Here is an 11,066-nt window from a genome sequence, read left to right on the forward strand (position 1 = left end):
CTTGACACAGACATCGTGTACATGCCCAATACTTTTAGGATTGAGTATTTGAACGTGAGAAAACATTGTTTTACCGCGAGTGAGTGTTAAAAAGAATGACTGAATGCGGGCGCGCGTGTGCGTCCATCTGTTTAATCACACGCAAACTAAACACGTAACGCATAATAGCCCATGGCAATGTATATTAACGGGCGGACACATGCATATTAGGAACACAAGTCGATAACCATAATGCATACAATACTGATAAGAAACGATGTTTATGATGTATTGCGTATATCATTAAATAGGACTCAGTATTTCTGAAATTGTGGAAGAAAACCTTATTCCCTGTGTGAATTAGGCCATATTATTTGGCCATAAACTGAGCCATTTGAGTTTGGAATTCATGTGCATCTATCTCATCGGAGACTGCAGACGCGCTGTCAAAATATCAACTCGTCAGATTCAAATGCGCTCATGGCTCTTAAAGGGGATGGAAGCTGGCACTCTCATTGGTTTATTGCATGTTACGCCTAAACCACACCTACGGGTAATGAGGCTACTTCAGACCAACCCTTTTCAGATTTGCGCCGGGCGCAAGAGTCATTTTTGCGCCGGTAAACTAGCAACATCACCGTAGAACCGCCCACAAAGCTACTTGCGCTTGGCGCTTCTCACTTGCGTTTCAGACAGTTAAAAATATAGCCCATAATCTCATTGGTGGGCCAAATTCTCTGGGCGGGCACATGTCCCCATATGACGACATACAGGGAAAATTCCAAATTGGCGCGTCTGAGCTGTTTTTTTTCAAAGGCAGACCAGGATACCTAGTGCTCGTTTTACACTTTTACAATTTTAAAATTTTTAGCTAAAAATGAGTTCCCCTAGCAGGCTAGGGGAACTCATATTAATGTTAGAACACCTCATAAAGGGATATTTTCATGCCATGCAACCTTTAATACATGTGAATTCAGTTTCGTCTTCCAGTTTCTTTCAACATTATGCATTCCTAGCTTTCATACCCCCAAAATTGATAAAAAACCACTGCTTGTGCTATATCATATGTTTTTTCTTTTATTTGTATCATCCCTATACAGCTCATTTCCTCTACAGCTCTCACAAAAACTCTAACTTTCCATAAGTCTAAGGGAAATCATCGTTGCTTTGTTGCTTCAGTTGCTTCAGTGGCAGCAGTCATCGACGAATAGGCTACTTGCACAAGCACTTCCTGATTCGCCGTAATACAGCTCATCAGCTTCCGGTTCCAAGATGGCAACGTTCTACACCCGGTGTTTACAGGAGCTGCCGACAATAAATATCACAGATGTGCATCGTTTATGTCGGGAAACAAAAACTCCGACAAGCAAATTGGAGAAGGGGTTTAGGCTGTATGCTTCGACCTACATTCACAGCTACGAAGGTAAGAAAACGACGTCCAACAGACGCTAGCTACATAACTGTCAAAGTCTAATCTGTCAGTTAACTGTCACTGTCGAACGTGTATTACGATGCAGGAACAGCAAACGCCAACAAGATTTCTTAACGAGTGTTTTATATCAGCCTTGATGTTTGCCTGTTGTGTTGAGTAATATTAGTTTAAGTACAGCCACGGTTTTGTGTATATAAAAGTAACATTACTTGGCTACCTAACGTTTCTTTCCATGTAGGAACATGTTATAGATTTGATGATGCGAGTAACCCAGTACAATTTAAGCTTAATGAATTTGTATGTGTTATTTCATTCAGTGTCCAATAAAGACAAGCTGACAGTGCAGGTCAGCGTGAGAGCCTTGTGCTACAGGTCGATGGGGAAGAGCGAGGCACCACAGTTTTAGAGTCTAGGCAGGAAGCTGTGTTCATCCCTGTTCAGTGGTGTTTGTTCGGTTAAGCAGTAGCTAAGTGTAGTCCTCAAGGGCCACCAACTTGAATGTTTTTCATGTCTCCCTGTTTTTCACACACAATTTAATAAGTCAAGGTAATGAGTACAAGGCTACAACTTTTCAATAAACAAGATATTTATTGTCGTTTGCACAGCAGAAGTACAGGTACATTGGAATAATTGTGATTCTTGGAGTCCGCTTTAAAAAAAAAACATCTTTATTTTAAGAGGGAGAGAATATAACAGTAAGCATTCAGGGTGGTAGGCTTTTTCTAGCACAGTTGAAGTACTTACCTTCATAAGAAACAAGTTGTTTTTTACACCCATGATGCTGAGGTTATATTTCTAATGATTTACCTTTTCCTCTTAGATCACGCTTTGTGATTCATCAGCCAAGGGATGAAAAAAGAAAGAGTTAATCTATGGGCTGGAGCAGCTGTCTCTGAGAGGAAAAGAAAAAAAGTATAGCTCAAAAACGACAAATACAAATGCAATGGCATCACGTATAATTACATCTGTAACTACTTATAAAGTACTGTTGATGCACGTGCAGGTGCGACCACTTCTTTTTTCTGGGCAGCTGATTTGGCTCTGGAAACACGGACCATCTTGTAGAGAAGGCTCAATCAAAGACCAATAAGCTATCAGATGGTTGTAGCTGGCAAATCTATTCACAAAAGACATCGCATAAAACTTTTCAATTAGAAGTGTACATCAAAAGTATACATTGTTACCAAAATAATGTCAACAGTAACTACTAAGATTAAGATTTTATCGTATATATAATATATATATATTATGTAGCAGGGTGACCTGTATTTCTCCCATATATCTGTTTCAGCCTCAGTCACCTCCCTTTTACCTGTATTGTGACTTGTGCCACTACGCAACGGTTGCTCTACCGGATGGCGTTGTAACTAATCCCTGGCACTCAATTTCACTAAACTTTGTTTAGTTTCCTCTTTGGGTGCAGTTCAATAACTGCACCAACTTCCTGTAAGACAACCTGATGATGTGGACATCCAATGCCCTAATGTGTTCTCTGTGCTCTCTTTTTAGAGTAATGTTCTTGTCCGGGCCATATCTTTGGGAGGTGCGGTTTGGTGGTTTGCCGTGTACTTGCATGTAGATAAGTAGGGTGTTACCTGCTCAATTCATACATTTTTACAATTGTTTATTAATAGTATTTTGTTCTAGGACCAGCATTGGTGGAGTTGGAGACGGTCACATTCTGGCGCTGGCGCTTCAGTGCTCCTATTTTCATCTCATAGAATAATAACATGACTTTTTTCAACCATTTAAAAATAAACTTTTGTAGACTTGAACTGGAAACACGTCTCTGTAAGTCTTTACACAAATCTGTATTATAAATGTTGTTTGTTTTTGTACTATTGGTGTGGTCACATTCATATATATAAATTCTGACGACATGGACATCCCCAACTCCAATTACACCATCTCTCAACATGCCACTACTTGTGTCCTATTAATCATTCACAGACCTATTAAGAAATAATTTGGTACAGTACTATTCCTTTACTTAGAAAGGAGTCAGCTGAGGTGGTTCGGGCATCTGGTAAGGATGCCCACTGGGCGCCTTCCTTGGGAGGTGTTTCAGGCACGTCCAGTGGGGAGGAGACCTCGGGGAAGACCCAGGACTAGGTGGAGAGATTATATCTCAACACTGGCCTGGGAACGCCTCGGGATCCCCCCGTCAGAGCTGGTCAATGTGGCCCGGGAAAGGGAAGTCTGGGGCCCCCTGCTTGAGCTGCTCCCCCGCGACCCGACCCCGGATAAGCGGATGACGATGAGGATGAGGAGGACTACAAGAGTTGTAAATGACATCCTTCTTGCTTTGGATAAAAACGCAAGCACAATGCTTGTGATGTTGGATCTGAGCGCTGCGTTTGATACGATTGACCATAGCACTCTTCTTCACCGTCTTGAACACTATGTTGGTTTCGGGGGTACGGCTCTTGGTTGGCTTGAATCGTACCTCACAGATAGAACCCAATTTGTGCTTCATGAGGGTGCAGAATCGAAGCATTGTAAATTGCGCTTTGGCGTACCACAAGGGTCGGTTCTTGGTCCATTGCTTTTTGCAATTTATATGCTTCCCCTCGGTGACGTTATCCGCGGCTTCGGAATTAGTTTCCATTGCTATGCGGATGACACCCAGCTCTACATTCCTGTAGATTCCGGGGATTCTGCCCAGATTCAAAAGGTTGAGTCCTGTTTGGCTGCTGTGAAGGGCTGGATGTCACAAAACTTCCTACAGCTTAATACTGGGAAGACAGAGCTTATGATTATCGGCTCGAAGCGGGACCGGGAAAAGTTTGAGGATGTCTCTCTGTGGTTGGATGGCTTCGCCATCCCACAGAGTGCATCCGTCAGAAATCTTGGTGTCTTGTTTGACCCTCAACTATGCTTTGATCAGCATATAAGAAGTATAACTAGAATTGCCTTTTTCCATTTGAGAAACATTGCAAGAATCAGATCAATGTTATCTGTAGTGGATGCAGAGACACTGATTCATGCGTTTGTCTCGTCAAGACTGGACTATTGCAATGCACTGTTCTCGGGATTACCGAACTCTACTACAAAGAGTCTACAGCTGGTACACAATGCGGCAGCTAGATTGCTGACCAGAACGAGAAAGTTTGATCATATTACACCTATTCTCGCCTCTTTACATTGGCTACCAATAACTTTCAGATCAGACTTTAAGGTGCTATTGCTAACCTATAAAGCCTTGCATGGACTATCTCCATTGTACCTGAAGGACCTGATTATTCCTTATAGTCCTTCTCGGTCTCTCCGGTCTTCGGGAGCCGGCCTTCTTTCATTGCCGAAGGTTAAAAATAAATCGGCTGGACAGAGAGCATTTGCCTATCGAGCCCCCTTTTTATGGAATAGGCTGCCATCAGCGATCAGGGAAGCTGACTCTGTGGAGCTATTCAAAGGGAAGCTCAAAACGCACCTCTACAATCTTGCATTTGGAGTGTGAAAACAACAGATGCGTAGTGAAGACTACTCTGTTTGCTTGTGCTTTTCTTATTACATTATACATTCCCACTATGTACTTTTCCGTTCTAATTCACTATTCTGTCAGTTGTAGCGTGCTGCGGGTGCTGGACTGGATGCCTGGACTCTCCTCATGGATAACCGGCCAGAACCCCATCACCATTTTAATATGATGTACATGTATTTACCTGTATGCCATTTGTGACACCCATTGCACTCCTGACCATCCCTGGAAGAAGGGATCCCCTACACTGCGTTTCTTCTCAAGATTTCTTCCTTGCTGATTCAAGGGAGTTTTTTCTTGCCCGTGTGGGGGCATGGGTAAAGGGGGGTGTCACAAATATTTGGCCTGTTAAGCCCTTTGAGACTGTAATGGTGATTAAGGGCTATACAAATAAAATTGAATTGAATTGAATTGACTATAAATTAATCTGTAACGTAAAGCTATTTTCTAACCAACAATGTCCCTGACTGACACATATCCCCGTCACGTAGGGACTAGGCTAAAAATGTGACTGTGAAAAAGTGACTTCCCTTTTGTAAATTCGGATGTCTGCGTCGGAGCCAGCAAACCGCTGCAGTCCAAACTCTCGCTGGAGACGTAACTCCTGTAGCTCCTTTCTCGGCTCCTGTACTGGCTCATTTGAGACGCTTTCAGCAGCGGATGCGGAGATATCCATGGCAGTCGGTTCAGAGAGAGCAGTAGTCTTGATCGTTGAATAGGAGATCAACTTCATCTTCCGGAGGGGCAGTTTCGACGAACCGATCAACTCTCTCCCACACGCCGCGCCTTGGGGTTTCGACTGTATACTGGTGGGTTCCACTCAAAAAGGGTCGCTACGGCACCTTTTGCAAGTCTCCTTCGACCCTGAGGAGTAGTTGGCTCAATCAACTTGTCGGGACTAAAGTGTCTGCTACAGACCTTGGAGTGAGTGGTGATGACATATGGATCCCGGCGTATGTTCACAATCCATCGACTCCTCACGTCAGTTTGGCTCGGAAAGCAATGAAAACTTAATACCCCGTTGAATTTTGCTGTACCAGTAGCGCCTGTGACCTGGCCCAGGGCGGCTATCCCCAAGCTAGGAGAGGTTGAGGAACTGTCAGAGTTTGTCTACCCATCACGAAGCGTCGGAGTCTGTGGGGGACACAGCAGTGCTCTGCGTAGGTTGTCTCCTGCCTCTGAAAAGGTCCAGTTTTTAGATGTTTGCGGTCTTGATCCATGTTAGTATCAAAGTCAGCAGGCTAGCGCGATAAACACACAGACCGGAAGCAATCGAGCTGTATTATTTGAAACAGGAAGTACGTCACACAGCTTAGTGCATACACCCTATTGACTGTCGAGGGTGCAGTAAACGTTCCCATGGTGACAGCAAGCTAGATGTTGGACAAAGACTTTGTTTGTGCGGGTCAATATGGGACAATGTGGGATACCAATTTATGGTAGTCTAAAATAAATAAAAAATATATAAACATTTCTATTCTGCCCCTTTGCTTATAACATTACTATGCTATGGAAGCCTCCTTTTGAGCAACACATCTCGCATTGTCTGTGTTGTTTCACGGCGTATTCACCTCTTCCGTAATGGAAATGGAAAAATGACTCCAGCAAACTTCACACAAGACTTTACCAGACTCGCCTTCACTGGTTTCACCCAGGCCTAGATAGTTTCCGGTCATTATTGTAGCTGCATTTCTTCTTCTTAGCCATACGGGTCGTGCTTTCCTCCATGTGTGCTGCCCGACTTGCGTTGTTTCTTGTTGGTGGGCATGCCCTTAACCTGCGTCCGTGTCCCAGTTTGATTGACATGATCAAACAGCTTGCCCGCTCCCTGATGACAGCCCTCACCGCTTTCTCCGCACACAGCTATTTGATTAATGCTAGATTATAAAACATGCATTTCAAAAATCGAGTCCGACTGTCAATAACAATGCGGGACAACGTCTCAATTTGCGGGACGTGTACAAAGTAATGGTAATGAGTGACTTTCCCGCACAAAGCGGGACATCTGGTCACCCTAGCTCCACCAATCAAAGACGTCATGTTACACTTTAGGATTATGGGTAGTGTAGTGGTTTCAAATGACATAGCGAATTAAACATGTTTTTCTATAGTTTCACAATATAGTGGTGCGTGGTAAGTATACTTTGGATGGTTACGATATTATGGCTTTTTATTAAAATGAAAGGGATTTTTACTTCCGGAACCGCTTGACAGTAATTCAACGAGACTCATTAAAATGAATAAACTGTATATACGTTTATTGGCGTTACTTGATTTACCTCATGATGGCAGCTGTGTGACGTTACCGCAATGAGGAGGACATTGTTGCTGATTTATTATCGACGCCATTTTCTAGGTTAACTTTATATAAAGTTAGTTAACAGGAAGTTAATAACAGGAAGACCGACACCAGAGCTAAAATTGGTTCAGAAAACGTAAGCTTTTGAAAGGCATTTCAACTCAAACTATCGCGATACCCTTGAATGACGCGATTAGTCAAGCAGCTAACGCTTTACTTTTGGGATTGTTTGATTAGTCTGCTGTCATGCGTTTTGCACCCCAGCCCGTTGTCTATATGTATACATATATATGTCTATATATTCTACTGAAATGCATACATGGCATGTGTGATGATGCGATTATTTGTAAGGAGGATTTGCATTTTGCTTTAGAGCTGTTTTTCAGTTTGTGATAATTCACTCTCTCCGTGTTTGCCCGTTGCATTGCTAAGGCTGGACTAGGGTATTTGTTTTCCTGTTATTTGGGGGGTCCGAAGGCCAAGGTCTAAGATTCATGGTTCACTACTAGTTGTGTAATCCCAAATGTCGATTTGTGTGTCCTTTCAAAATCCATGTGTGTGTTATGTGTGCACTGCCTGCTGTGAGGTCTCTGGAATTTGATTTTGAGATGACAAACATGGAGCCAAGCTAATTAAGGTCTCAGCTAATAAGTTTACCTCAATATACTAAAACATTATGGCCCATTCATAAATTTTCGCTCCTGACAATAAATAACCATCATATGCCTCGTACAACACTTCAATTATTCAATGTATGGATTATAAAGTTATTTAACATAGACTTTATCGTCCTTAAACTACTAGGCCAGGAGTGTCCAAACTTTTTTCAAAAGGGGTGTGAGGAACCGACGTGGTCACCCCAAATATTTGGGTTACGGACTCACTGAAGACTGTGGACAGAAGCTAGTTGTTTTGTTTCCTTCATAGACAAAAAATCCAGTGTTCCAAAATATAAATGAATGTATCAAAAAGCTTTTAGCAACCTAGAAACTTAGCATAGCAAACCGTTAGCATACCGTAGCGTTTCTGGTAATGGCCTGAGTGGCCTCGCATCAAGCCAGCACCTACCCTCACTCCCCTAAACACAAAATGAGACACTCCTTAGATAAGGACAGGAAATTGGCCTAATCAAGGCCAGTTGGACCATACCACCACCATGTGAGAACATTTCCTGGCCAAGGCTAGATGGAATGAACTACTGCCCCTTACTGCGGCAGAAGTAAAATTCCAACCATCAGTTTGCTGGTTAGTGTGAGGACAGGGAGAAGGGGTTTCACTTTCTCACATTTCCCTCCTCCTCTTGAGTCTTGCCAACAGGGTGGCGAGACAAAAAAGATGCTCAACACTGGTTCACAGAGCCTCTAACACATAGACAGACTCCGACGGTTCCTTCTTGGTGGACAGACTCCGACACTCGGTTATGGATGGACAAACTCTGACGCTTCATTATGTGTGGACAGACTCCAACGCTTCTTTATGGGTGGACAGACTCTGATGCTTCGTTATGGGTGGACAGACTCTGATGCTTTGTTATTGATGGACAGACTCTGACGCTCCAAGATGGGTGGACAGACTCCGACGCATCGTGATGGGTGGACAGACTCCGACGCTTCGTGATGGGTAGACAAACTCTGACAGTTCCTCAACCTCTCCTAGCTTGGGGATAGCCGCCCTGGGCCAGGTCACAGGCGCTACTGGTACAGGTGCCGGGGCCGGTGCAGGTGCATGTGGAGGTGCCATGTCGGTGCTGGAGCTGGTGCAAGTGCCGGTTTAGGTGCAGGTGCTCGAAACGGATCAGGAGCTGCATCCGGACACTCCAGCGCTGCTCCTGCTTGGAAGACCGACATGGTCACCCCGAGTAATTGGGATACGGACTCACTGGACTGGAGAGTGTAGACAAAAATGAGGGGTGGCAATCCCATTTGGAAAAATAGTGAAGATTTATTTCCTTCAAACAAAACCAAAAATAAATAAACAAATCAATCCACGGTTCAAAATAGAAATAGCAATTTAGCCTAGCTAAGCATAATCATAGCATAAATTGGCATAGCTTACTTTAGGGTGAGCATAACATAACCTATCCTCACTCAACTCAACACAAAATGGGGGAACATTTCCTGGCCAAGGCTAGATGGAATGACCTACTGCCCACTACTGCGGCGGAAGTACAATTCCAACCATCAGTTCGCTGGTTAGTGAGACAGTGAGAAGGGGTTTCACTTTCCCACAGGGGGCCATATTTGAAAAATTAAAATACCTCAAGGGCCGACTGCCTCTCCAGTCATATTTGGACCATTACAATGTCACATACAAATGCATTGCATCTCGTCTTTTTTTTGCAACTACATGCAATAGTCTTTTGAATTCAATTTGACGGTAACAATGTTACGGTACGGGAAACTGGGATCCAAGTGCTGGACGCAGGGAGGTGGAGACAGGGTAAGGGTAAAGGAATTTAATGGTTGATCGTTCGGGAAGTCAGGCGGGCGGGGGTCTGGTACCGGGCAGGCAATCAGGTGGACACAGGCTAGACAGTGGACGGGTAGTCAGGCAGGCGGGGGTCTGGTACCGGGAGGGCAATCGTGCAGGCGGGGGCTAGGCGAGGGACGAGTAGTCAGGCAGGCGGGGGTCTGGTACCGGGAGGGCAATCGTGCTGGCGGGGGCTAGGCGAGGGACGAGTAGTCAGGCAGGCGGGGGTCTGGTACCGGGAGGGCAATCGTGCAGGCGGGGCTTGGCGAGGGACAAGTAGTCAGGCAGGTAGAGGGAGAACTAGAGGAGGGGAAAAGGGATTACCAGAGGGACAGGGAATTCAAGCAGGACTTGGCAATAGAGCTGGTTTGACAATACGAACTTGCTAGTAGTGAACGACGAACTGGCGCCGGCTGATAGGGGATCCCCGGCTGAAGTAGGGAACGTAGATTGGAGATTGCCGACAGGTGGGTTGAGGGAAGGGGGACCAGTTACGACCTACAGCCCCTAGAGGTGGGTGTTGGACCGTGTAGCGGGACGTGGCGTAACAGTACCCCCCCCTCGACGGACGCCTCTCGGCGTACGCCCCACCACAGCCGGGTGATCTTGGAGATAGTCCTGGATGAGTGATGGGTCCAAGATGCGGCTCCGGGGAACCCAGGAGCGCTCCTCAGGACCGTACCCCTCCCAATCGACGAGGTACTGGTGACCCCGCCCACGGCGCCGCACATCCAGGAGTCGACGGACCGTCCAGGCTGGATGATTATCAATCACCCTAGGCGGAGGTGGAGGTGGGATGGGAGGGGACAACGGGCTGGTAGAGACTGGCTTGATCTGAGAGACATGGAAGGTGGGGTGGATGCGGCGGAGTGCAGGGGGGAGATTCAGGCGAACCGCAGAGGGATTGACCACCTTGGAGATGGTGTAGGGGCTGATGAAGCGTGGGGAGAGTTTGGGAGGAATCCCCTTCAAGGGAAGATCCTTAGCCCGCAACCAAACCCCTTGTCCGGGGGCGTACTGGGGCGCAGGTCGACGCCGCTTATTAGCCTGAAGTTTGGAGCGAGAGGATGCATGGAGTAGTGCAGTGCAAGTCCGTTTCCAGATGTGCCGGCATCTGCGCAGATGGGTTTGGACAGAAGGGACTGCAATCTCTTCCTCCAGATCAGGGAACAGGGGAGGTTGGTAACCCAGGTAGGCCATGAATGGGGATAACCCCATGGATGCGTTTAAAAGTGTGTTATTGGCGTATTCAACCAAGGGCAGCTGAGAGCTCCAGGTGGTGGGGCTGGCGTGGGTGATGCAGCGGAGTGCCGCCTCCATCTCCTGGTTGGCTCGTTCCGATTGGCCGTTAGATTGGGGGTGAAAACCAGAGGAGTGGCTGGGAGTGGCGCCAAGAGCCTTGCAGAATG

General features: G+C 45.8%; 1 long non-coding RNA gene across 1 annotated transcript; it reads left to right on the top strand.

The window, feature by feature from the left end:
* The first annotated feature begins 1,189 nt into the window (after positions 1-1,189).
* On the top strand, positions 1,190-2,445 carry LOC132459207 (uncharacterized). Its single transcript, XR_009526141.1, has 2 exons — positions 1,190-1,402; positions 2,232-2,445. It is a non-coding gene; the product is annotated as an uncharacterized LOC132459207 (long non-coding RNA).
* The last annotated feature ends 8,621 nt before the right edge of the window (positions 2,446-11,066 follow it).

The sequence above is a fragment of the Gadus macrocephalus genome, chromosome 6 (genome assembly GCF_031168955.1).
Source record: "Gadus macrocephalus chromosome 6, ASM3116895v1".
Lineage (NCBI taxonomy): Eukaryota > Metazoa > Chordata > Actinopteri > Gadiformes > Gadidae > Gadus > Gadus macrocephalus.